Genomic DNA, 27402 nt, shown 5'->3' on the forward strand with positions numbered 1-27402 from the left:
AAGAGAACTATAAAAGAAAGCAACAGAGGTGCAGTAAGAGAGTGAGAAGTATAGAAAGAGGCAAGAGAGATGCAGAAAGAGGGAAGAGGGGTGCAGAAAGATGCAAGACAAGTGCAGAAAGAAGCAAGAGAGGTGCAGAAAGAAGCAAGAGAAGTGCAGAAAGAAGCAACAGAGGTCCACAAACAGGCAAGAAGCATACAGAAAGATGCAAGAGGAGTACAGAAAGATGCAAAAGAGGTGCAGAAAGAAGCAACACAAGTGCAGAAAGAAGCAACAGAAGTGCAGAAAGAAGCAAGAGGGGTGCAGAAAAAATACACAAGTGCAGAAAGAAGCAACAGAAGTGCAGAAAGAAGCAAGAGGGGTGCAGAAAGAAGCAACACAGGTGCTGAAAAGAGGAAAGAGAAATGCAGAAGGAGGCAAGAGAGGTGCAGAAAGAGGCAAGAGAGCTACAGAGAGAGGGTGGAGGGGTGCTGTAAGACACATGAGAGGTGCAGAAAGAAGCAATAAAAGTGCAGAAAGAGGCATGAGAAGTGCAGAAAGAGGCAAAAGAGGTGCAGAAAGAAGCAAGAGATGTGCAGAAAGAAGCAAGAGAGGGGCAGAAGGAAGAGAGGTACAGAAAGCGGAAGAGATGTGCAGAAAGAGTCAAGAGAAGCACAGAAAGAGGAAGACAGGTACAGAAACAAGCAAGAGAAATGCAGAAAGAGGCAAGAGAGGTGCAGAAAGAAGCAAGAGTGGTTTGTGCGCCATTAGTACAAATTTACAACCACATTTAGCAATAAGTAACAGGTGACCATTCCAGATTTGCAAAGGGCCTTCCACCACGCTGTAACACTTGTAGCTGCATATTTGGTAACGTTTGAGCAGAAACAAGTTTTTTTTGTTCAAATCTGCAGACTATGTGACAGATGATGGATTATGTGACAAATGCAGAAAATGTATAATTATGCAAAAATTGCTGCGGCCAAACAGTCACATAATTCCAGTTGCCCTGCTCATACCTCTGACTAGGTCCAGAAGTGCTCCTCATTGGTTCCTTCTTTTTTTGTGTCTCATTGAGTTTATAGTTAAGTTCTATTTAAATGAGGAAGACTAAACCTGAGGTTACCACTCCACAACACAGACTACAATACCACATAATTTCTCTCCATAACACATAATCCTACTCCACAGAATTCCGATATACTAAATACCACATACTTTCTATCCACATAATTTCAGTGCCCAACATATCACATAATTCCACTACACGCAACATTCATCCACTCCACTCCAAAAACATTAGCAAAAAAAGTTTACATTTATAATGCAGATAGCTCTAACTCTCACAAATTTGAGATCTATTGCATTGCAAATGCTTCTTTAACTACTAGTCATGTTTGCAGAGTGGTGGACAATGGGGGCTGGGCCTTTGACCAGCACTCAGAAATTCTGCTGCATAGGACTTACAGGAGGCACCAGGAAGGCTTTTTGGCCCCCAAAGTCCCTCAGGAGTAAAGTGATCTTCATCCTCCAACCAGTAGTGTACCATGAGGGGCATTTGCAGAGTGATGGCCAAAGGGGAGCGTGGCACCGAAGACCTCTTAGCAATCCTACAGTGTGGAACTTACTGGAGGTAACAGATGGGGTACTTGGCCCCCAAGGAATGCCCCTCCTATTACCTCCAGTAAATCTCACATAGCAGGATTGCTAAATTCTGATTGCAGGCCATGTGCCCTTTGCCCACCATTCTGCTATCGCGAATCCTGGTGCGCTCTTGTTTGGGGAATGAAGTCCCTTTTACTGCTAGGTGTCCTTAGGGGCCAACTAGCCTACCTGTTACCTCCAGTGAGCACCACACAGTGGGATTGCTGAGAGGTGATCACAGGCCATGCCCTCTTTCTCCACCACTCTACAAACATACCTCCTGGCACGCTCTTGGTTGGGGGATGAAGTCCCCTTACCTCTTGAGGGTCCCTGATGGCCAGCTGGCCCCCCTGTTACCGCCAGTATGCCCCACACATCTGAATTGCTGAGAGGTAGTCAGAGGCCAGAGGGCGATGAGGTCCTCAAAACACAAGGGGACCTCATCACCCCACCACCAGTGCGCCAAGAGGCGCATTTGCAGGGTAGTATAAAAAGGGGCATGGTCTCATACCACCTCTCAGCAATCCAGCTGTGTAGGGCTTATTGTCATGTTTCATATAGATACCCCAATATAGGCTCAGTTAGCAACCTACCCTTTCACCTATATTCTCCTCTACCATTAAACTACATAACGGCTCTTGGGACTGGTCTTTTACCTAGTTACGGTACTGCTTACAGGACGTGGGGTTTTCCCTGAACACTGGCCTCATCCATTATGCATGAGGATTCTTGGAAACTCAGCAGGACTACCATCTCTTGCATAATAACTATGTATATGGGTGATTCCTTCCATCATCCTAGGTCTGAAATGACTCAGCAAGGTAGATCTTTTGAGGGTACCACTTTGGGTAGATATACACCATATCTTTGCTGAGGCAGGGAGAGGAGAAAAAGGACTTACATGCTGACACACTGACGTGAGACGCTGAGGTTTCTGCACACAGACACTCCAGCTCACAGTGTGCTGACATCACTCGCAGGGTGTCCATCTCGAGACCAAGATGGGGTCCCACAGTCTCTCACTTCAGGTAAAGGGGTTGACTTTATCCTAGACAGATTCTTGTCTTTACACCTACATACATGCTAGGTACACTTAGGTACATCTAGTTAGGCTCACATCGTAGAAGTACTCATTTTATTGTCATGTATACCTGCCTGTATTCATTGTTTTAGCACTATGGTAGAAATCTACCATCCTTTTGCTCTGCTGGTGCTTATAATCATTTATATCTATCTCTGTCTAATGGTTGTTTTAGCACATCTATTTTACACTAGGGATCTCTGACATAACATCAATTACCAAAATATCCCCATACACAAATATCGACACATAAATATCGATGTCAAAAATACTGACATCCTAGCTTTATAATGTAAAGTATGAAAATATTGAAAAAATAATATTGATTTAAAAAATATCGATGTACAAAATATCCTTTTTTTATACATACAAAATAATGTTAAATAAGTTAAATAACAAAATGAACTTTAAAAAAACATTTAGATGCAATGTAAATTTTAACAAATATAATAAATAAATGTGATTTTGAAAAATGTAAACATACATATATAAAATGTACTATATATATATATGTATATTTACTTTAAAACGCTTATTAAACTAATATTTTCACTTTATTTTAAAATGTTATAAATATATAAACAATAAAAAAAAAATATATATCAATATAAATATATATATATATATATATATATATATATATTCACTTAAAAAACCATAGGTTTCACACATGTTATAGTTAGCTGTACATTTCACTCGTAAAAAACCAATGAAATTCCACGTTATAGTTAGATCAGGTAACTATAACTTGCGCGCCCAAGTGGTATAAAAAAAGAATAGTTTAAGGGTTTGAGGTTGGACTCAGTAATGCAAATACATACAGCATCACTAAGGCTGGTTGCCCTTGCTGGAGTGTAGGCAGTCACCCAGGTTACAAATGGTGCTGGTCTGAAAAAGCAGTTTGGACATGTGCTTTTTTAAGAATCTGAAAAGTGGATTCATAATGTGTCAGTCTGTAAAAGTGATTATCACTTGCCAAAAAAAAGAGTAGTAAGTGTGCTTTCAAATTGGCAAAGAAATTTCGTTTTGTGACTAATGTGAAAACATGACTCTGTGTGCAAAGAGGAATTATAGACAGAGATTTATTGCGTATTGCTCTGGTGATTTCACAGTTGCATTAGATGGAAAGGGGGAGTCATTTTTTGGTACAGAAGCAGACTCTTAGCACACACCCAGCTGCTTACCATGTGGAATCATGCACAGTATTCACAAGCGAGTGGGGTTTGAGGTTTCAGTCAGTAATGCAAATACATTCAGCATCACTAAGGCTGGTTGCCCTTGCTGGAGTGTAGGCAGTCACCCAGGTTACAAATGGTGCTGGTCTGAAAAAGCAGTTTGGACATGTGCTTTTTTAAGACTCTGAAAAGTGGATTCATAATGTGTCAGTCTGTAAAAGTGATTATCACTTGCCAAAAAAAAGAGTAGTAAGTGTGCTTTCAAATTGGCAAAGAAATTTCGTTTTGTGACTAATGTGAAAACATGACTCTGTGTGCAAAGAGGAATTATAGACAGAGATTTATTGCGTATTGCTCTGGTGATTTCACAGTTGCATTAGATGGAAAGGGGGAGCCATTTTTTGGTGCAGAAGCAGACTCTTAGCACACACCCAGCTGCTTACCATGTGGAATCATGCACAGTATTCACAAGCGAGTGGGGTTTGAGGTTTCAGTCAGTAATGCAAATACATTCAGCATCACTAAGGCTGGTAGCCCTTGCTGGAGTGTAGGCAGTCACCCAGGTTACAAATGGTGCTGGTCTGAAAAAGCAGTTTGGACATGTGCTTTTTTAAGAATCTGAAAAGTGGATTCATAATGTGTCAGTCTGTAAAAGTGTTTATCACTTGCCAAAAAAAAGAGTAGTAAGTGTGCTTTCAAATTGGCAAAGAAATTTCGTTTTGTGACTAATGTGAAAACATGACTCTGTGTGCAAATAGGAATTACAGGCAGAGATTTATTGCGTATTGCTCTGGTGATTTCACAGTTGCATTAGATGGAAAGGGGGAGCCGTTTTTTGGTGCAGAAGAAGACTCTTAGCACACACCCAGCTGCTTACCATGTGGAATCATGCACAGTATTCACAAGCGAGTGGGGTTTGAGGTTTCAGTCAGTAATGCAAATACATTCAGCATCACTAAGGCTGGTTGCCCTTGCTGGAGTGTAGGCAGTCACCCAGGTTACAAATGGTGCTGGTCTGAAAAAGCAGTTTGGACATGTGCTTTTTTAAGAATCTGAAAAGTGGATTCATAATGTGTCAGTCTGTAAAAGTGATTATCACTTGCCAAAAAAAAGAGTAGTAAGTGTGCTTTCAAATTGGCAAAGAAATTTCGTTTTGTGACTAATGTGAAAACATGACTCTGTGTGCAAATAGGAATTACAGGCAGAGATTTATTGCGTATTGCTCTGGTGATTTCACAGTTGCATTAGATGGAAAGGGGGAGCCGTTTTTTGGTGCAGAAGCAGACTCTTAGCACACACCCAGCTGCTTACCATGTGGAATCATGCACAGTATTCACAAGCGAGTGGGGTTTGAGGTTTCAGTCAGTAATGCAAATACATTCAGCATCACTAAGGCTGGTTGCCCTTGCTGGAGTGTAGGCAGTCACCCAGGTTACAAATGGTGCTGGTCTGAAAAAGCAGTTTGGACATGTGCTTTTTTAAGAATCTGAAAAGTGGATTCATAATGTGTCAGTCTGTAAAAGTGATTATCACTTGCCAAAAAAAAGAGTAGTAAGTGTGCTTTCAAATTGGCAAAGAAATTTCGTTTTGTGACTAATGTGAAAACATGACTCTGTGTGCAAATAGGAATTACAGGCAGAGATTTATTGCGTATTGCTCTGGTGATTTCACAGTTGCATTAGATGGAATGGGGGAGCCATTTTTTGGTGCAGAAGCAGACTCTTAGCACACACCCAGCTGCTTACCATGTGGAATCATGCACAGTATTCACAAGCGAGTGGGGTTTGAGGTTTCAGTCAGTAATGCAAATACATTCAGCATCACTAAGGCTGGTTGCCCTTGCTGGAGTGTAGGCAGTCACCCAGGTTACAAATGGTGCTGGTCTGAAAAAGCAGTTTGGACATGTGCTTTTTTAAGAATCTGAAAAGTGGATTCATAATGTGTCAGTCTGTAAAAGTGTTTATCACTTGCCAAAAAAAGAGTAGTAAGTGTGCTTTCAAATTGGCAAAGAAATTTCGTTTTGAAAACAGCAAAAAAAAGGCAATTTTTTTTTTGAAAAATATGTAAATATGTGTACTGTATTATAAAATGTTTTATTAAATATTAATACTTTTTTCTTTTTTTTCAGATTGAGATAGATAATTTTCGAAAACTAGAACCATTTTTAAAGCAATTAAAAAAAAATTTAAATGAATAAATATTTTTTTGAGTGGGTATGGTAAGTCAAAAATATCATGGTCCCTTTTTTCCACTTCTCCACAATCACATTTTCAGTTTTTCTTTGTAGTCTCTCAAGGACCTTGTAATGTGATAATTGATTTTTAGTGGGTTTTTTTTAAAGAAAAAATAATTACGCGTACCGTACGCGTACGGTAAAAAAAAAATCAAAAAAAAGTTTTAAAAACATATATAAAAAATAGATGAAATGTAAGGTTGGCTCTTAAAAGAGCCGTTGTGTTCATGCAGGGACAGAGGAAAGAAAGAATGGGAATATTAGACGGTACGACAAGTGTGCTGATCTATTTTATTGTTCACTAGGGAAATACTGGTCTCCCTATAACAAATTAGATCATGACAAGTGGCGCACCGTATTTCAACCCTCAGAAACCGAGGGTTAGTTTCCAGAGGACCAGAAAAAGGAGATGCTCCCCCCACAGATGAAGGGCTCACCTGACCTGCAGAAGAAGGACTCGGCACTGCAGATGATGGTCCAGGCTGAGCTGCTGTGCATGTGCTTGGTTGATTTACTGAAGGGTTACCTTCAGTAAGTCGAGCATGTGTCCTTCTGTGTACATCCTTAAGGTGTCTCATCATGGTGTGATTCCCAAAGGAATACTTCCTGTCGGGATTCCCTCTTGAAAGTACACGGCCACACAGCTTACAAGTCACTAAGGGTGCATTTACCTTTTGCTGGCCTTCTGGAAAAGAAAAATACTCCCATATGTAAGAGGTCTTTTGTTTCCTCGCTCTCTGCCTCAAGGTAGTGCTGCCAGCCTCACTCTCAGAAGGGCTCTGCTGTTCTGCCATCGTATCACAAAGACAACCCAGCTCCTTCTCCTAAGGGATCACAAGCAGAAATGAGGGGAATGGGTGTGGTATAGGAGAGTTCTAGAACTGAAAGTAGTTTCAACCAATCAAAAGTTGTGTTTCATGATCACATGACCTACCGTACGCTTACGGTACGCTTACGGCAAAAGTACGCATGCGCGTAAAAAAGACACGCGCACGCGCGCATGCGCAAAACAGGCACGCTCCTTCACTTCCGCGTAACGTGCGTGTGCAGCGTACGCGTTACGCGCTATGCGCGCGTGACGTGCGTCTACGCAAATTGCGTAAATGAACGCAAACAGCGTAGAAATCTAACGTAATTACAGCAAGACGTGCGCTTACCGTACGCGCACGGTAAAATAAAAAAATAAAAAAATGTATTGCTAATAAATTTTACCTGTTTATTTTAAAAAAATTGTAAAATAAAAACATATTGTAGAATTTTTAAAATTTAACCATAGTCTTTAAAAAAGGATAGACAATTAAAATAAAAATATGTAAAAAAAAAAAGAAGAAAAAAAAAAAAAATTGCATTTAAAAAACCTTGCAAATTCACTGAAAAAACCATGGGTTTCACTCACGTTATAGTAAGGAATTAGCATTTAAAAAACCTTGCAAATTCACTGAAAAAACCATGGGTTTCACACACGTTATAGTTAGGAATTAGCATTTAAAAAACCTTAGAAATTCAATGAAAAAACCAAAGGTTTCACACATGTTATAGTTAGCTGGACATTTCACTCGTAAAAAACCAATGAAATTCCCCCGTTATAGTTAGTTCAGCTAACTATAACTCGCGCGCCCGCAATGCACTACTGATGACGTCACATATTACATCACTCATGACATGGTCAGTGACATCACTCATAACATCACTGATGACATCTCAAATGACATCACTGATGACATTATCCTTGTGACAGAGTGGTAGACCTCCTCTCACCCTAATATAACCTTTGATACAAACATTCAAAAATAGAGACTGAAATTTTCAAAAAAATGGACATACCAATAACAGTTACAACAACCTATTCAGTAATTCTAAGATCCACATACACATCCACTCATCCACCAACAATCCTATACAGTCACTCATACATGTACTCACTCATCATATGTACTCATACACCTATACATCCTGTTACACAATGCCACTCATCCATAGAGTTACTCACACACATAGTCACTCATGCTAATAAAGAATCAAACATCCATTTACTTGCATATACAGTTATACACACACCACCACACTTACTTTTACAGAAACTTACACATACTTAGTCTTTTAAACAATCACTTATAGAAACACATACTTATTCATACAGGAAGTCTACCAATCTCTCACTCTCACATATACTCACTTATAAACACCAATAGTCACATATACTAGTTTAAAACATATGTAGTTACTTATGAAGACAGTATTGAGACAGTCATTCACTCACTAACACACCCATGCACACACTCATCCACCCATACAGTCCTGCACACATGCTGTCTTCAACACATACAAACAGTGAGTCACTCATTCGTGCATCTATGCACTACGTAATACCCCCACCGCACCATGAAGACACTCAGACACTCATACTGATACTCAAAAAAACAACTAATAACCTATATAGACACTCATGTAGCTACTCACCAACCCATGCAGCCACTTATATACAAAGTGAGAGACTGATACAGGTATTTACACATTTAAACATTACTCACTTAGCCATGTATTCAAAAAGATACACTTAATCAGTCAGTAATACAATCAATTTTTCAAAAACAAATCATCAATTTAGACACTTATATACTCATTCTTCCATCGACCTTGAGATATACATATATGAAACATATTTAATTTTCAGAAAAACACACATTCACTGGATGATGTCATCAGTGATGTCATTTGAGATGTCATCAGTGATGTCATGAGTGATGTCACTGACCATGTCATGAGTGATGTAATATGTGACGTCATCAGTAGTGCATTGCGGGCGCGCGAGTTATAGTTAGCTGAACTAACTATAACGGGGGAATTTCATTGGTTTTTTACGAGTGAAATGGCCATCTCAAATGACATCACTGATGACATCATCCACTTGACAATCCGATGCACCACATCATACACTAGTATAACCTTTCATCACTCACTGTAAAATACAGAGTACCATATTTGAAACCATTGACTGACATTGATTGACACTGACTGACTACTCTCTACTACTCTCCTACTGACTCTCTACTACTCTACTACTCTCTCTCTACTACTCACTCTCTACTACTCACTCTCTACTACTCTCTACTACTCACTCTCTACTACTCTACCACTCTCTACTACTCACTCTCTACTACTCACTCTCTACTACTCTAATACTCACTCTCTACTACTCACTCATTACTACTCTCTACTACTCACTCTCTACTACTTACTCTCTACTACTCACGCTCTACTACTCTCTACTACTCACTCTCTACTACTCTCTACTATTCACTCTCTACTACTCACTCTCTACTACTCACTCTACTACTTTCTACTACTCTCTACCACTCACTCTCTACTACTCTACTACTCACTCTCTACTACTCTCTACTACTCACTCGCTACTACTCTCTACTACTCACTCTCTACTACACTCTCTACTACTCTCTCTCTACTACTCACTCTCTACTATTCACTCTCTACTACTCACTCTCTACTACTCTCTACTACTCACTCTACTACTCTCTGCTGCTCTCAGGCACTCAATCTCTACTACTCTCTCTCTACTACTCACTCTCTACTACTCTCTCTCTACTACTCTCTACTACTCTCTACTACTCACTCTCTGCTACTCACTCTACTACTCTCTACTACTCACTCTCTACTACTCTCTCTCTACTACTCACTCTCTACTATTCACTCTCTACTACTCACTCTCTACTACTCGCTCTCCACTACTCACTCTCCACTACTCGCTCTCTACTACTCGCTCTCTACTACTCTCTACTACTCACTCTCTACTACTCACTCTCTACTATTCTCTCTGCTACTCACTCTCCACTACTCGCTCTCTACTACTCGCTCTACTACTCACTCTCTACTATTCTCTACTACTCACTCTACTACTCTCTCCTACTCTCTACCACTCACTCTCTACTACTCACTCTACTACTCTATACTACTCACTCTGTGCTACTCTCTACTACTCACTCTGTACTACTCACTCTCTACTACTCACTCTCTACTACTCTCTACTGCTCACTCTCCACTACTGATTCTCTACTACTCGCTCTCAACTACTCTCTACTACTCACTCTACTACTCACTCTCTACTACTCTACTACTCTCTCTACTTCTCACTCTCTACTACTCTCTCTACTACTCACTCTCCACTACACACTCTCTACTACTTGCTCTCTGCTACTTGCTCTCTACTACTCTCTAGTACTCACTCTAATACTCACTCTCTACTACTCTCTACTACTCACTCTCTACTACTCCACTACTCTCTACTACTCACTCTCTACTACTCACGCTCTACTACTCTACTACTCTCTACTACTCTCTCTCTACTACTCACTCTCTACTACTCACTCTCTACTACTCTCTCTACCACTCTCTACTACTCACTCTCTACTACTCTCTACTACTCACTCTCTACTACTCACTCTCTACTACTCTCTACTACTCACTCTCTACTACTCTCTACTACTTTCTACTACTCACTCTACTACTCACTCTCTACTACTCTCAACTACTCACTCTCTAATACTCACTCTCTACTACTCACTCTACTACTCTCTACTACTCACTCTCTGATACTTTCTCTACTACTCTCTACTCTCTATTACTCGCTCTCTACTCTCTACCTCTCTACCTCTCTCTCTACTACTCTCTACCTCTCTACCTCTACCTCTACCTATACACCTCTACCTCTCTACCTCTCTGTACATGCACACATATGCACATATATATGCATATATATGCATATGCATTTATATATATGTATGTGTATATATATATATACATATATAAACATATAAATATAATCTGCATATCTATATAAATATAAATTCATGTAAACATATACATATACATATATGCATACATATGCATGGTATGTATATGAAAGTTTGAAAAACTCTAATACAAGCAAAGCTAAAAAGCCACCTAATTACAAACAGAATTGCTTTAACTTAAACGAGGGCGAGACCTATTGCATTTTCAATGTTCGTTTACTTTGATTCCATCAAGAAGGCATTCAGATGTGTCACACATTTTCCATAAATTTTGAATGGTAGCACTCTAGTTGCTCATTAGATCACTGTAGTAAAGCTACTGCTCACCAAGGAAGTCTGCTGCTGGTATTGAAAGTGCATGTTTCAGTCTGCATGGCAGAATTTTTTAATGAAATAGAAGAGGATTTGAGAAGTCACTCAAAATGTGCCCTCATTTTTCTTTTTTCCTCACTAATCATAATTTCTATGGCAAAATGAACCTCCTCATTGTATTCCTTTTAAATTAAACTACTCACTCTCTACTACTCACTCGCTACTACTTTCTACTACTCACTCTCTACTACTCACTTTCTACTACTCTCTAGTACTCTACTACTCTCTACTACTATTCTCTACTACTCACTCTCTACTACTCACTCTCTACTACTCTCTACTACTCTCTACCACTCACTCTCTACTACTCTACTACTCACTCTCTACTACTCTCTACTACTCTCTCTCTACTACTCCCTCTCTACTACTCACTCTACTACTCTCTACTACTCACTCTCTACTACTCACTCTCTACTACTCTACTACTCTCTACTACTCTCTCTACTACTCACTCTCAACTACTCGCTCTACTACTCTTTGTACTACTCACTCTCTACTACTCTCCACTACTCACTCTACTACTCTCTACCACTCACTCTCTACTACTCTCTCTCTCTACTACTCACTCTCTACTACTCACTCTACTACTCTCTACTACTCTCTCTGCTACTCACTCTCTACTACTCTCTACTACTCACTCTCTACTACTCACTCTCTACTACTCTACTACTCTCTACTACTCTCTCTACTACTCACTCTCTACTACTCACTATCTACTACTCTCTACTACTCTCTCTCTACAAGACACTCTCTACTACTTGCTCTCTACTACTCACTCTACTACTCACTCTCTACTACTCCCTACTACTCACTCTAATACTCACTCTCTACTACTCTCTACTACTCACTCTCTACTACTCCACTACTCTCTAGTAATCACTCTCTACTACTCACTCTGTACTACTCTCTACTACTCACTCTCTACTACTCTCTACTACTCACTCTCTACTACTCTCTTCTACTCACTCTCTACTACTCTCTCTCTACTACTCACTCTCTACTACTCACTCTCTACTACTCACTCTCTACTACTCTCTCTTTTCTACTCTCTACTACTCTATACTACTCACTCTCTACTAATCTCTATTACTCACTCTCTACTACTCTCCCTACTACTCTCTACTACTCACTCTACTACTCATTCTCTACTACACATTCTCTACTACTCTCTCTCTGCTACTCAGTCTCCACTACTCAATCTCTACTACTCTCTACTACTCACTCTCTAATACTCACTATCTACTACTCTCTACTACTCAGTCTCTACTACTCTCTACTACTCCCTCTACTACTCACTCTCTACTACTCTCTACTACTCTCTACTTCTCACTCTCTACTACTCACTCTCTACTACTCACTCTACTACTCTCTCCTACTCACTCCCTGCTACTCTCTCTACTACTCTCTACTACTCTCTCTCTACTCTCTATTACTCATCCTCTACTCTCTACCTCTCTACCTTTCTCTACCTCTCTCTCTACTACTCTCTACCTCTCTACCTCTACCTCTCTACCTCTATGTCTCTACCTCTACACCTCTACCTCTCTACCTCTCTCTACCTCTCTCTACACACACACATATGCACATATATGCATATGCATTTATATATATGTATGTGTATATATATATATATACACATACATATATAAACATATATATAATCTGCATATCTATATAAATACAAATATAAATGCATGCATACATATACATATATGCATGTTATGTACATGAAATTTTGAAAAACACTAATAAAAGCAAAGCTAAAAAGCCACCTAATTACAAACAGAATTGCTTTAACTTAAACGAGGGCGAGACCTATTGCATTTTCAATGCTTGTTTACTTTGGTTCCATCAAGAAGGCATTCAGATGTGACACATTTGCCATAAATTCTGAATGGTAGCACTCTAGTTCCTCATTAGATCACTGTAGCAAAGCTACTGCTCACCAGGGAAGTCTGCTGCTGGTATTCAAAGTGCATGTTTCAGTCTGCATGTCAGAACTTTTTAATGAAATAGAAGAGGATTTGAGAAGTCAAAATGTGCCCTAAGTTTTCTTTCTGCAGCACTAATCATAATTTCTATGGCAAAATGAACCCCCTCATTTTGTTCCTTTGCAAATTAAATGTTTTAAATGTTACCACTTTATTCCAATCAAGATGGTTTCAGGTGTGCCATACCTTTGTCATAAGTAAGACTGTTAACGCTCTAGTTGTTCTTTAAAACACTCTGGGATTTCTGTCATTGGGCTATACTTGGGCTACATCTCGGTGATATTTGTGCTACATTTGGGCTCTTTTGTCTCTGGTGGCCATCTTGGGAGACTTGTTATGAAGTTTCCTAACTTCCTCATTTACTGCAGTCTCCTCAGTAGGCATACTGTCAGTTTTTTACTTTGATTCAATGAAGAAGGCATTCAGATGTGTCACACATTTGCCTTAAATTCAGAATGTTAGCACTCTAGTTGCTCATAAGATCACTGTAGTAAAGCTACTGCTCACCAGGGAAGTCTGCTGCTGGTATTGAAAAAGCATGTTTCAGTCTGCATGTCAGAATTCTTTAATGAAATAGAAGAGCATTTGAGAAGTCACTCAAAATGTGCCCTAATTTTTCTTTCTGCAGCACTAATCATACATTCTATGGCAAAATGAACCCTCTCATTTTGTTCCTTTTTAAATTAAATGTTTTAAATGTTACCACTTTATTCCAATCAAGATGGCTTCAGGTGTGCCATACCTTTGTCATAAGTAAGACTGTTAGCGCTCTAGCTGTTCTTTGGAACACTCTGGGAAGCTGCAGTAGAACACAAAGGAATCAACTGACAGTCTCTGCCCTTGTTGGATGTGCATGTTTTACTGAGAATGTCAGACTTCATTTTAACATGACTAAGAAAGATAATGTGAATTTACAGAAAATATGCTCTCAGTTTAGCTTATAGATCACCTTCCAAACCTCTGTGGGAAAAGCATGTGAAAATAGTTTTCTCTCAAAGATGATTCATGATATCCCAGCAGAAGGCTTTTTCACATGGTAAAATCACCTTAGGACATACCACAATTCCTAAAATGAATATGGTACCATCAACAAATGATTTATAATGTAACTAAAGTCTTAAAACCTTCTATTAACTGCAATGCTTTTTAATGGGGTGCTATCATGTATTTTGGTCCCAAGATGGCTGCCAACACTTCTTGGATGAAGTGCTGACAGCCAATCAGATCTCACAATGAGATGTGTGGTTAGGCTCCGCCCAGATATGTATATGATTATACTTTTGATTTTCTCAGGAACTACTGAACGGATTTACACCATATATGCAAAAGGCACATGCCTGACCTGAGGACTACCTCTTTGCCAAATTTCAAGTAATTCTGTTCAGCCGTTCGGGCTGTACCTTCGACTAAAGGTCCTATGGGAAAATGCATGGGGAAAACGCGTTTTGGGACCCCCCTTTTCTCTCAGCCCTCGCTTGACGAATCACCCCGAGACTTTCAGGGTAGGAGCTGAGTGGAGCGCCCCATTAGTTTTGAAAATTTCACGAACATACGTCAACCGGCGCCAAAGTTATTCAAAATAGAATTTTCAGATTTCCTATGGGAACTCGGTCCTAACTATAACTATCTACTGGCGACCGCCAGTAGATAATATATATATATATATATATTCAGTGAAAAAACCATAGGTTTCACACATGTTATAGTTAGCTGGACATTTCACTCGTAAAAAACCAATGAAATTCCCCCGTTATAGTTAGTTAAGCTAACTATAACTCGCGCACCCGCAATCCACTGCTGATGACATGACATATTACATCACTCATGACATGGTCAGTGACATCACTCATGACATCACTGATGACATCTCAAATGACATCACTGATGACATCATCCTTGTGACAGAGTGGTAGACCTCCTCTCACCCTAATATAACCTTTGATACAAACATTCAAAAATAGAGACTGAAATTTTCAAAAAAATGGACATACCAATACCAGTTACAACAACCTCTTCAGTAATTCTAAGATCCACATACACATCCACTCATTCACCAACAGTCCTATACAGTCACTCATACATGTACTCACTCATCATATGTACTCATACACCTATACATCCTGTTACACAATGCCACTCATCCATAGAGTTACTCACACACATAGTCACTCATGCTAATAAAGAATAAAACATACATTTACTTGCATATACAGTTATACACACACCACCACACTTACTTCTACGGAAACTTACACATACTTACTCTTTTAAATAATCACATATAAAAACACATACTTATTCATACAGGAACTCTTTCAATCTCTCACTCTCACATATACTCACTTATATACACCAATAGTCACATATACTAGTTTAAAACATATGTAGTTACTCATAAAGACACTATTGAGACAGTCATTCACTCACTAACCCACCCATACACACACTCATCCAACCATACAGTCATGCACACATGCTGTCTTCAACACATACAACCAGAGAGTCAATCATTCATGCACCTATGCTCTACGTAATACCCCCCACCGAACCATGCAGACACTCAGACTGATACTCAAAAAACCAACTAATAACCTATATAGACACCCATGTAGCTACTCACCAACCCATGCAGCCACTTATACACAAAGTGAGAGACTGATACAGATATTTACATATTTAAACATTACTCACTAAGCCATGTATTCACTAAGATACACTTAATCAGTCAGTTACACAATCAATTTTTCAAAAACAAATTATCCTTTTAGACACTTATATACCCATTTATTCTTCCATCGACCTTGAGATATACATATATAAAACATATTTAATTTTCAGAAAAACACACATTTCACTGGATGATGTCATCAGTGATGTCATTTGAGATGTCATCAGTGATGTCATGAGTGATGTCACTGACCATGTCATGAGTGATGTAATATGTTACGTCATCAGCAGTGGATTGCGGGTGCGCGAGTTATAGTTAGCTAAACTAACTATAACGGGGGAATTTCATTGGTTTTTTACGAGTGAAATGTCCAGCTAACTATAACGTGTGTGAAACCTATGGTTTTTTCACTGAATTTGCAAGGTTTTTTAAATGCTAATTCCTAACTATAACGTGTGTGAAACCCATGGTTTTTTCACTGAATTTGCAAGGTTTTTAAATGCTAATTCCTAACTATAACATGTGTGAAACCCATGGTTTTTTCAGTGAATTTGTATGGTTTTTAAAATGCTAATTCTTACCTATAACATGTGTGATTCCCATGGTTTTTTCATTGATTTTGTATGTTTTTTAATACAAATTCTTATATTAAACGTGTTTTTTTTTTTATTTGCAAGCTTTTTTACTTTTTTTTTTTTTTTTACTTTATATTCTCTTAAAACACTATGCTTAATTTTTAAAAATTCTGCAATATATTATTTTTTCTCAGTTTTTTTTTTTACCAAACAGGTAAGATATATTAGTATAACATACTGATTTTTTTTTTCCTTTTTTTTTTTTTTACGAACGCGTACGGTAAGCTTACGGTAAGCGTACGGTTTGCGTAATGTTCGTAATATTTCTACTCTTTTTGCGTATGGTTACACAATTTACGTAGCCGTGCGTACTGCGTACGCGGCGCGTAAGCGTGTACGCTACATGCGCACGTTACGCCGAAGTGTTTGGGCGTGCCTGTTATGAGCATGCGCTCGAGCGCGTGTCTTTTTTACGCGCATGCGTACTTTTACCGTAAGCGCTCCGTAAGCGCTCCGTAAGCGCACCGTAAGCGTAACGTACGCGCACGGTCGGTCATGTGATCAAGAAACAAAACTTATGATTGGTTCAAAGTAGTTTTAGTTCTAGAACTCTCCTACACCACACCCATTCCCCTCATTTCTGCTTGTGATCCCTTAGGAGAAGGAGCTGAGTTGTCTTTGGGATACGATGGCAGACCAGCACTCCTCTGCTGAGAGTGAGGCTAGCAGCACCACCATCAGGCAGAGAAAGAGGAGAAGAGCTCTTTTATATGGGAGTATTTTACTTTTCCTGAGGGCGAGAAAAAAGTCAATGCTGCTTTGGTGACTTGTAAGCTGTGCCAGCGTGTACTTTCAAGAGGTAGTCCTAACAAGAAGTATTCCTTCCGGAATCACACTATGTTACGACACCTTGAGGATGTACACCCTAGGACACATGCACGACATACTAGGGGAAACCCTTCAGTAAGTCGAGCAAGCCCATCCACAGCAGCTCAGCCGAGTCCTTCTTCGGAAGCTCAGCTGAGCCCTTCATCTGTGGGGGCAGATTCTGGTCCTGTGGAAACTAACACTCGGTTTGCGAGGGTTACAATGCGGTGTTCATTTTGCCATGGTCTAATTGTTCATAGGGAGACCAGTCTTCCCCTCATTAACAACAAAAAAGACCAGCACATTTGTCCTACCAGCTAATGTTTCCATTCTTCCTTTCCTCTGTCCCTGCATGAACACAACGGCTCTTTTAAGAGCCAACCTTACCTCTCAATTTTTTTGAATTTTTTCTTAAAAACTTTTTCTTTTTTTTTTTTTACCGTAAGCGTTTTTTTTTTTTTTTTTTTTTTTTAAACTAAAAAACAATTACCACATTACAAGGTCCTTGAGGGATTAATAACTAAATACTGAAAATCTGTTTGAGGAGAAGTGGAATAAAGGGACCATCTAATTTCTGACTTACCTGACCCACCCAACAATTTAATTTTTAATTAAAATTTAATTGAAATTACTTGTAAAAATGGTTTTCTTTTTCGAAAATTTTCTTTCACAATCTGAAAAAAAAGAAAAATGTATTAATATTTAATAAATCATTATATAATACAGTACACGTATTTACATATTTTCCAAAAACATTTTTTTGCCATTTTTTTGCTGTTTTCAGAATATATTGCATCTCACTATAAATCGTGAAAGCAATTGCATTCATCACTTAACAGCGGGCAAAAAAAAAAATAACAATCTCAAAGATTGTTTTAAAAAAGCCCAGAATCTCTTTTCACTTAAACATAACATTATAGAAATGCAAAATATTCAAAAAAAATATCATCTAATAACAATAACTATTTCTTTAAAATACCGTCTGACAATTTTGTACAGAAGCATAATCACAAAAATAATATATCTCAAATAACTCCACAATACATCTGGTTACATTTCCTTATGGCCAAATGGTAATTTTAAAAATCTTTTTTGATTAAATTTCCAATGGTAATCCAATAAAATTCCAAAATTTAAATTGTACAGATGTTACCGATTCTCTCCAAATGTTTGGTTTCCGAAAGATTCATTAGGAATTAAATAAGTCCACAATACAATTGGTTACCTTTCCTTTAGGCCAAATGGTAATTTGAAAAATCTTTTTATTTGAAAATTCCAATGGTAATCCAATAAAATGGTAAAATTGTTTTGTACAGATCTTGCCAATTCTCTCTAAAATTTAGGTTTCAGGAAGATTAGATAGGAATTTGCTAAATCAAAAGGCAAACGTTGCTTGAAAATCAATTGGGAATCATTACACAGTGTCCAGCCTTTTTCACATTTAAGATAAACTGTGTAATGTCCTGAAGTTACAGTAGGTCCTTCATGGAAAATTATTGCAACTGTTACAAAAGTTTTTCCTGAAATTGATAATTGCTGTCCTATAAACTTCTTTATTAAAGTATCCAATTTTGAACCATCAGCTCTACATCGTTGCATCATTAAAATTACATACTGTCCGTATTCCTTTAAAATTAACGTTGAAAACATGTCTGATTTACACTCACTGCATTCCATGCTATGATTAGCATCTTTAACTAATTTAGCAAAAGTGACTGTTTTACACTCTGGCAATGTTAAATAAATAAACCTTTCAGAATCAACATTAGAGCCACATGTATGGAAACAGTTTTCACAACTATGTTCCCATTTATAAGAGAGACCAAACATATTTTCAATGTGTACCCCTTCTTCTTCCAGTACCTGAAGAAAATACATCAAGAATTCCTCTGCGTCTTGCTGTACATTTTGAGAAAACTGTGTTCGTCCTGAACATACATCTAAAAGTTTTCTAATTTCAGTAGCACTTTCTATTTTAGTTTTATCATTACTCAGCTTTTCAAAAAGGAGACTCAACTCAGAACAGAATCTTTTTCTCTGATTTACTATTATCTGTTCTTTCAAACTTTCCAGATAAAATACAACATTCAGCACTACATTAGCGTAGCAGTTGACACCAGAGCTATTTTCAAAATGACAACCTACAACCTCTTCAACATTTTCCTTTTTCTTTTTGCTTGCAATTACATCACTCCTCTTTTTTTTCTCCTCTCTACATCCTCATTATAGATATTCTCAATTCTCCTTTTTCGAGAAACAACACGTTTTTCCAACACAGGATACTGACCTAAATGAGGAGCATAGGTTCTTCTTAATCTATTATACTCCTTTACACAATTTGCATCAGCACTAACTTTTGAGTCATCAAAGTCTATCATAAATAAACCAGATAATGTTTTCACTCGTGACAAAGCAACATAAGCCATACCTTCTTTGAACACAGTTGAACCAATGTTTACAAAAGCACAATCTACAGTCAATCCTTGAGACTTGTGAATAGTTACAGCATATGCTAGAGAAAACAGAAACTGTTTCCTACGTACATATAAGTCTTTCACAAGCATGAAACGAACTGTACAACGACAAATGTCTATAACTTCTTCTATCTGATCAAATTTTATTTTTAAACATTCAATTCCATCTTTTTTCTGGTAATTAATAAAACCCACAACTCTTCCCATAGCTCCATTCACTAAACCTTTTTCGACATCCAAATTTCTCCTTAAAAATACTCTACAGTTCATGCAAACATATAGATTTTTTTCTAATCCAGCTGTTTTGGAAATGTTCTTCTCTAGTGAATTCAATTTATTTTTCAGTTTTCCTGTTAATGTAATAGTAATTCTTTCATGCTGAATTTTGTCCACTGCTTCCAATTTCCTAATCTCTTCCTTTTCCAATTTCAAAAGTTCCTCATTGAATATTGAGCATTCACGTAGAGTTGGCATTAAGCAGATGACACTTTTCTTTTCTGCAATGTTCTTGTATATTTTTGCTGCAACTATTTCTTCCTTTGGGAATAAATTATGTAGCAACCGACTCTGTAATGCTTTCGTGCCAGCTTCAGTGAGTAGTCCAATTCTGACATCTTTCAGAATACTTCCATACTCTTCATCGTTTGCTTGCCTCATATTAGTAGTAAGTTCCTTGTACTCAAAGAACGACCAAATATTCGCATTACCAATGCTTCCTAATGACTTCTTCGTGTCTTCATGTGTCACAGTATTAAACACTGGTTGTCCTTTAACTGGAGTGAGCTGTAGAAGATCCCCAAAAACTATGACATGTTTTCCACCAAATAACACGTCATAGTCTGTCCTTAGAATTTGCTGCATTCTTAAATGCACAAAGGCAAGCATTAAGTTTGATACCATGCTCACCTCATCAATAATGAGAACTTGCATCTTCTTCAATACTCTTGAAACTTCCAAGCATGCTTCTCCAGTTAGCTTGTGGTATTGTATTTTGTTCTCATGCTCCACTGGTAACATTAGCAAACGATGTAAGGTGATTCCTTTTATGTTATATGCTGCTAACCCAGTTGGAGCAGTAACCACACAAGACAAAGTTGAATCTGTTTTTTGCTGTAGGTAGCTTCTGATGACTTTGATTAAGAAACTTTTTCCAGTTCCAGCTTGTCCGCTTACATACATCCTGATTGGTTGAAATGATGTGCATGAGCACTCTTTATTTTCATGTTGTAATCCGTGATCAATTTTGTTTCTGATCTCTTCATAAATTTGTTGCTGCTCTTCATTCAGTTGTCTTTCCAAATTTGGTAAGTCTATAAATTCTTCTTGAGCTTGATTCATAGCCGTTTCCACTTCAGTCATTGCTATTGCAGCTTCATTTTCAACGATTGGTTGTCCTAGGGGATCTTGACTGAGTGTTCCAGAACTTTGGCTGTCTTGAGAACTGTCTCTAGCTACTTCAGCTGCAATTGTAGTTTCCTGTTCAATTTCTTCATTTAACATTTGCACATAATTTCTGAAAGTACTGCATTCTATGCTGTCTTTGCAAGCATTAAAGGAATCTTCATAGCTTTGAAATTCTCCCAGTAGTTCGTCCTCTGAACGCCATGGTTTAAACAGCTGTAAAAGAGCCAAGTAGTAAAATTCCTTTTTGTCAGTAGTGTCGCAACTCAGCTTCCGGTGATTTATCAAACTTCCTTTTGTTTGCTTCACCAAACATCCTTCCTCACCAATGACTTTATATTTTCCATTGTTGATGTCTTCTGCGGCTTTCCGTGAATAAATGTAGTTCTGCAGCACTTCATAGAGACACATGTTCTCTAGATGAACTCTTCTCTTTGGGTAATATGTGTCCAACATGTTTGATTTCAAAATATCTGTACTTTCTGGGTCATTCTCGGCCAAATATTAAATTTCTCCAACAGATTTCAGTACCCGATTTCTCATTGCTGCAAGGCCTAAAATTGCCCAAATTCTTCTTCTTGATTTTGAGTAGAGACTTGCAGAAGATAAGCTATCTGAACATTCGTAGGATCCAATTTCTCGATGCGATAACATCTTTAAACTGAAACTGTACAGCTTCTTACTGACAGTCTTCTCGTGAGAAATCTCTTCCCACATTTCTTTCAATTCAGTTTTTTCTGATTTCGTAATGTAAGACGTAACATATCGAGCAACAGCAATGGAATTGTCAGCTACATACTTTATATCCATGTTAGCATTCCACATGGATAAAATGACTGGGTTGTAGTCATTTATATTTTTTGATTCTTCTTTTCTTTTTAGGTTGTAGGTATTCTTAGGTGATTTTCTTGTAATAGTATGTCTCACAGCTGACATAAAACTGTTTACTCTTCCTTTTGAAAGAACAGGTCTAGGAAATCCAAATCGACATTTAGTGTAGAATTTATCTTTTGTCTTGTACTTCCGTCGACAGTATTTTCCACACCGATGACTTTGGAAACGTAAAACTTGCTCTTTTAACTTTTTCTCTTCTGTGCTTTTTGGTATAGCACATGTTGCATATTCTTCAATAAAAGATAACACTGCTTCATCAGTATCTGTTCCAAACTTTGGGGCATCCTTGATCCACAACAGCATATGAATATGAGGAGCACCTCTTGCCTGGTACTCTTTTCTCCAAAAGAAATCCACAACTTCTCCAAGAGGTGGATTTTTTTTATTGCAGATGAAGGACATAATAGCCTCAAATCTATGATTGAAATATCTGCAAACATTAACCGGATCCAATGAGCACAGTTCTCCTGCTGTTTTGTATTCGATGTTTTTAATGTTTGAATTTGCCTCTCATAGAAAATCCAGTAAATCATCCCAAGCGTACTCAGCACAGCTTAGGGTAAGGAACCATGTTGGTGTTCCTAAATTCCGTAACATGCATTTTAATACACCATGGCGTCGGTACCAATATTCATTTGTTCCACGCTGACAAGCCATCAGATTGATCAGTTGTGTTTCCAAATGATCATCTCGGTGCTGCACTTTCTCCATAAAATCCTTAGCAGACACATTTTGTAAATGTACTCCACTTTTTAAAATGTGATTTACTGCATAAGACAATGCAGACAAGTCGCTTTCAAATAAAAGATGGAACAAATAAGGAATACTTTGTCGAAATCTTGGATCTTCTGCATATAGTCTTGTAGTCCGATACTCAGATGCTGGAATCTGTTCTGGACGTTCATCGTATCGTCCTCCTTTTCCTGTAGGAAACAGCTGGGGAAAACATCGAGCTTCCAAGCTCTCCTCCCATACACTCACGGGAGTTCCTTTTGCTTTCTTCATCTGAAACAGATCAATAGTGTCTCCCATAACTTCTTTTGAATGAAGAGGATGTATGCTAAAATGTTCATAAATTTCTTCTTCCTTTGACTTGTCCACTTTTTCAATTTGTCCAGTTGGTCTTTCTGTGTCTTCTTGTAAATCTTCTTCTTCTTCTTCTATATAAATTGATTCATACCATTTGTTATTCCTTTTCAAATACAAATTTGCTCTTCGTACTTTCCGTACATCTACCAGCTCCTGCCAAATCTTCTTATTCTTTGTAGGTACACCATTAACCAGAATAACTAATGGTTCAGTTTCCAAAGTATCTGCATCAATAGTTTCCATATTTTTTTTCAAATCCAAGGGCAAATACACCACTCTTCCTTTTAAACCTCTCAGTAAATCTGAAGGAGGTAATTTACCAGTTTTGGGCTCCATACGTACTATGGTCTGGAAGGGATGAACACATTGAATAAGTATAGACTCATATGTATTTAATTCAGAAAGTTCGGCAGGAATAGCATCCAATTCTAAATTATTATGTACAGCTCTGGTCGGCATTCTATTTTCTTCTAACTTGTTGTAACAGTATTTACAAATACGCTGATCTTCACCCAATTCAAAACAATTTTCAAGAAATATATATGTGGCAAAATCCTTCCACTTATAATTATCTTCATTTTCACTTTTTCTGTAGAGATCAACATTCCTGGTTTGTTTTTTATAATGAGTTCTGCGGCAACAAATACAAGTAATATTTGGTCTTTCTTTAGAGATGATTGCAAATTTTGTCATTTGATCATCAAATTTCTTACTTACAGAGGGTTCTACATTCTCTTCCACATCTTCCTCGATAACTGTGTCATTACCTGCGCTCTCTTGTTCTGGACCAAAGTAACAAAACTGAATTTCATCAGTAACCTTCTCTACATCTGATACCGATCCACGGAACAGAGCCCTATTCAATTCATCTAACTTTATTGCTGGACTTTTAGCAAAATACAATCGTCTCACAAACTTTCTCATTTCAGTATGATGAACAGCCAGCATCCTAAAATGATGAAAAACACTTTTACACACTTTTCTAGATAGACAAGCCAGAGAATGTCCCTGCAAACCAGTATTCTCTCTCACTCTGCATGGATCTAGACTTTGAAGCACCTTAATCTTCTGTTTAACACTTTTTTTACTATATTCTCTTAGAAACTCACGAAATTTATCAATAGATTCCTGACGCACAGTGCAAATACTACTACAATTCCACGTGTACACTGGGGCTTTAGGACGTCTCCCCATAGCCTCATCCGCCATCACTTGTTCCTCATCTCTTGGAACCATTTTCTCCTTCTCCATTATACAACCAATTTTCACTTCATAAGCACGACCTCTGGTGTCAACTGCATGCAGCAAACTATTACTTTGAAAATAACTCTCTTCATTAAAAAAAGGTTCACTACTTGAACTATGCATCCATTCTCCTAAAAACACTTTACAAAAGTTTGTGCTTTTCACTAGTCTTTTCCTTTTGCTTTGTGATTTCAGTACATTGACCATTTTATCTAATGTACGCATCCTGTTCAAAATTAAAATGAATAGTTTCCTTTTTAATTCTAAAGCCTTTGCTGCAATGGCTTCAATTTCTTTTTTTCTCTTATAAAATTTAGATTTTTTCTTATATTTCTTCACATCCTTTATCAAATTGGACATAACTCTTCTCTGAAACATTTTTCTACGAATCTCTTTAAACGCTGTTTTTCTTTTTAAGTTAATCTTTATTGTTTCTGAAGGTATATTTGCATTAACTAAATGCTCAATTTTTTCCTGTTGTTTTCTATTTAAAACATTCTTTCCAGTACAGACATTTTGTACATTTTTCCTTTTTTTGAAAATATTGTTTAAAAAATCTTTTGTCTGCTTACCAGAAGACTTTCTCTTTTTCCCAACATGAGCATCTCCAACTAACTTAGGTCCTCCAGTTGTCTTCAAATATAGATTTTTTTGTGGTTTTTCCTTTGTCTGGATTTTGTAGGCATCTTAAATTTTGTTCACTGCTCTTCAGCAATACCTGAAAGAAACTAAAAAAAAAATCATTTATTTTATTTAAATATATTACTATATTTTTTATGATCTTTTCAAATCTTAAAATACTATGTACCCCTTTCCTACAAGTGAAAATCACAATAAAACCATCACAAATTAAATATCTAAAAACAATTCCTGTGTGCACACAGACTCATGGTTTGATATTAGGCAGAAAACGAAATTTCTTTGCCATTTTGAAAGCACACTTACTACTCATTTTTTGGCAAGTGATAATTACTTTTACTGTCTGACACATTTTCAATCCACTTTTCAGAATCTGAAAACAGCACATGTCCAAACAGCTTTTTGAGACCAGCAACATGTGTAACCTGGGTGACTGACTACACTCCAGCAAGGGCAACCAGCCTTAGTGATGCTGAATGTATTTGCATTACTGACTGCAACCTCAAACCCCACTCGGTTGTGAATACTATGCATGATTCTACAGGATAAGCAGCTGGGTATGTGCTAAGAGTCTGCTTCTGCAGAAAAATTAGCTCCCCCTTTCCTACTAATGCAAATGTAAAATTACCAGAGTAATACGCAATAAATCTCTGTCTATAATTCCTCTTTGCACACAGAGTCATGGTTTTATATTAGTCAGAAAACGAAATTTCTTTGCCAATTTGAAAGCACACTTACTACTCTTTTTTTGACAAGTGATAAGTACTTTTACAGTCTGACACATTTTCAATCCACTTTTCAGATTCTGAAAACAGCACATGTCCAAACAGCTTTTTCAGACCAGGAACATGTGTAACCTGGGTGAATGACTACACTCCAGCAAGGGCAACCAGCCTTAGTGATGCTGAATGTATTTGCATTACTGACTGCAACCTCAAACCCTAAAAGTATTCCTCATTTATACCAGTACACCTTAATTTATGGTAAAAACATAGTCCATAATATTTTACATGTTCCTTACATTTAAATTTCTCCCAAAACACAAAATGATAAACACAACTTCAACAAAAGGAATCCCAATTCTATTATTCATTTCTTAATTTACCACATACATCCCCTCTCAAACTCATAACTCACCTTTAAAATTAGTTAGTTGTGAAAGAAATGTGGCACTCAAACAGCAGATTATCAGAGCCAGGATCTCTGTTCTGTACACCTCTCTCCTCTCAGCAGAACCAGATAATGGCAATGTTTCCCTCTCTTTTTCCACACATATACATGTTAATTTCACATCTCAGTGCTTCCCCCTTTTTTACAAATGTAATCACACATTTCTATTGGTTGAAAACCAACCCTTTTCCAAAAGTACCCTTCCCCCAACTTGACTTCTGCCTAGCACCCTTCCCCCAACTTGACTTCTGCCTGCTACCATAGCAACAGCTCATGGAACACTGCTCTGTGAAGTCAGGTCAGAAGTTCACCACACAATGTTTCATTTTCAAAGAGCAAGAGTGCTTGACTTTTCAAACCTAACAGCAAATCCATAGTAATGTTCTTTGGTAACACATTTTTCTGTACCAATACAAAACATGCTTCTATAAATTGACACGTACAGCCTAGTTTTTAGTGTAGAATGGTATGAAACAGCCAATGAGTTCTTTTTATTTTAAAAAAATATGTATGCCTCCATTTCCAAACTGTCTTTCATTTCTTTTTCCCATTCTACTGAAATACACCTCCTGAGTGCATCCAGATCTCCTTTGGAGATGTTCACAGTGTGGATTGTAGGGCACAGCTATGTCTTCTGGAGTGAAAAGTATGCAGAGAAAACAGGTATGGTGAGAGACCTTGCTTTGCCAAATGTAGACATTAAATGGATTGGTCAGAGAGGGTTAAAGTGGCACCAATTGATGCCATTGGTGAAATCCTTCATGCAAATCCAACACCCTGACCTCATAATAGTGCACTGTGGTGGCAATGACCTAGGCACTTTGACTGGGGTAGGTCTGGAAATGCTTATGAAGGAGACCTTTGCACAACTGTTTTCACTTTTCCCTAAAACTGCCTTTGCGTATTCTAACATATGCCAAAGGCAAAAATGGAACTGGTCCAATCATTTTTGTCCGCAGATTGACAAAGCAAGAAAGCACGCCAACAAATCTGTTTCTGCTTTCCTCCGAGACTATGGTATGGGTTCCATTTACCACAACAACTTGCGTTACGACATGCAAAACATTTATAGAGGAGATGGTGTACACTTCAATGAT

This window comes from Triturus cristatus, chromosome 12 (assembly GCF_964204655.1).
Source record: "Triturus cristatus chromosome 12, aTriCri1.1, whole genome shotgun sequence".
NCBI lineage: Eukaryota > Metazoa > Chordata > Amphibia > Caudata > Salamandridae > Triturus > Triturus cristatus.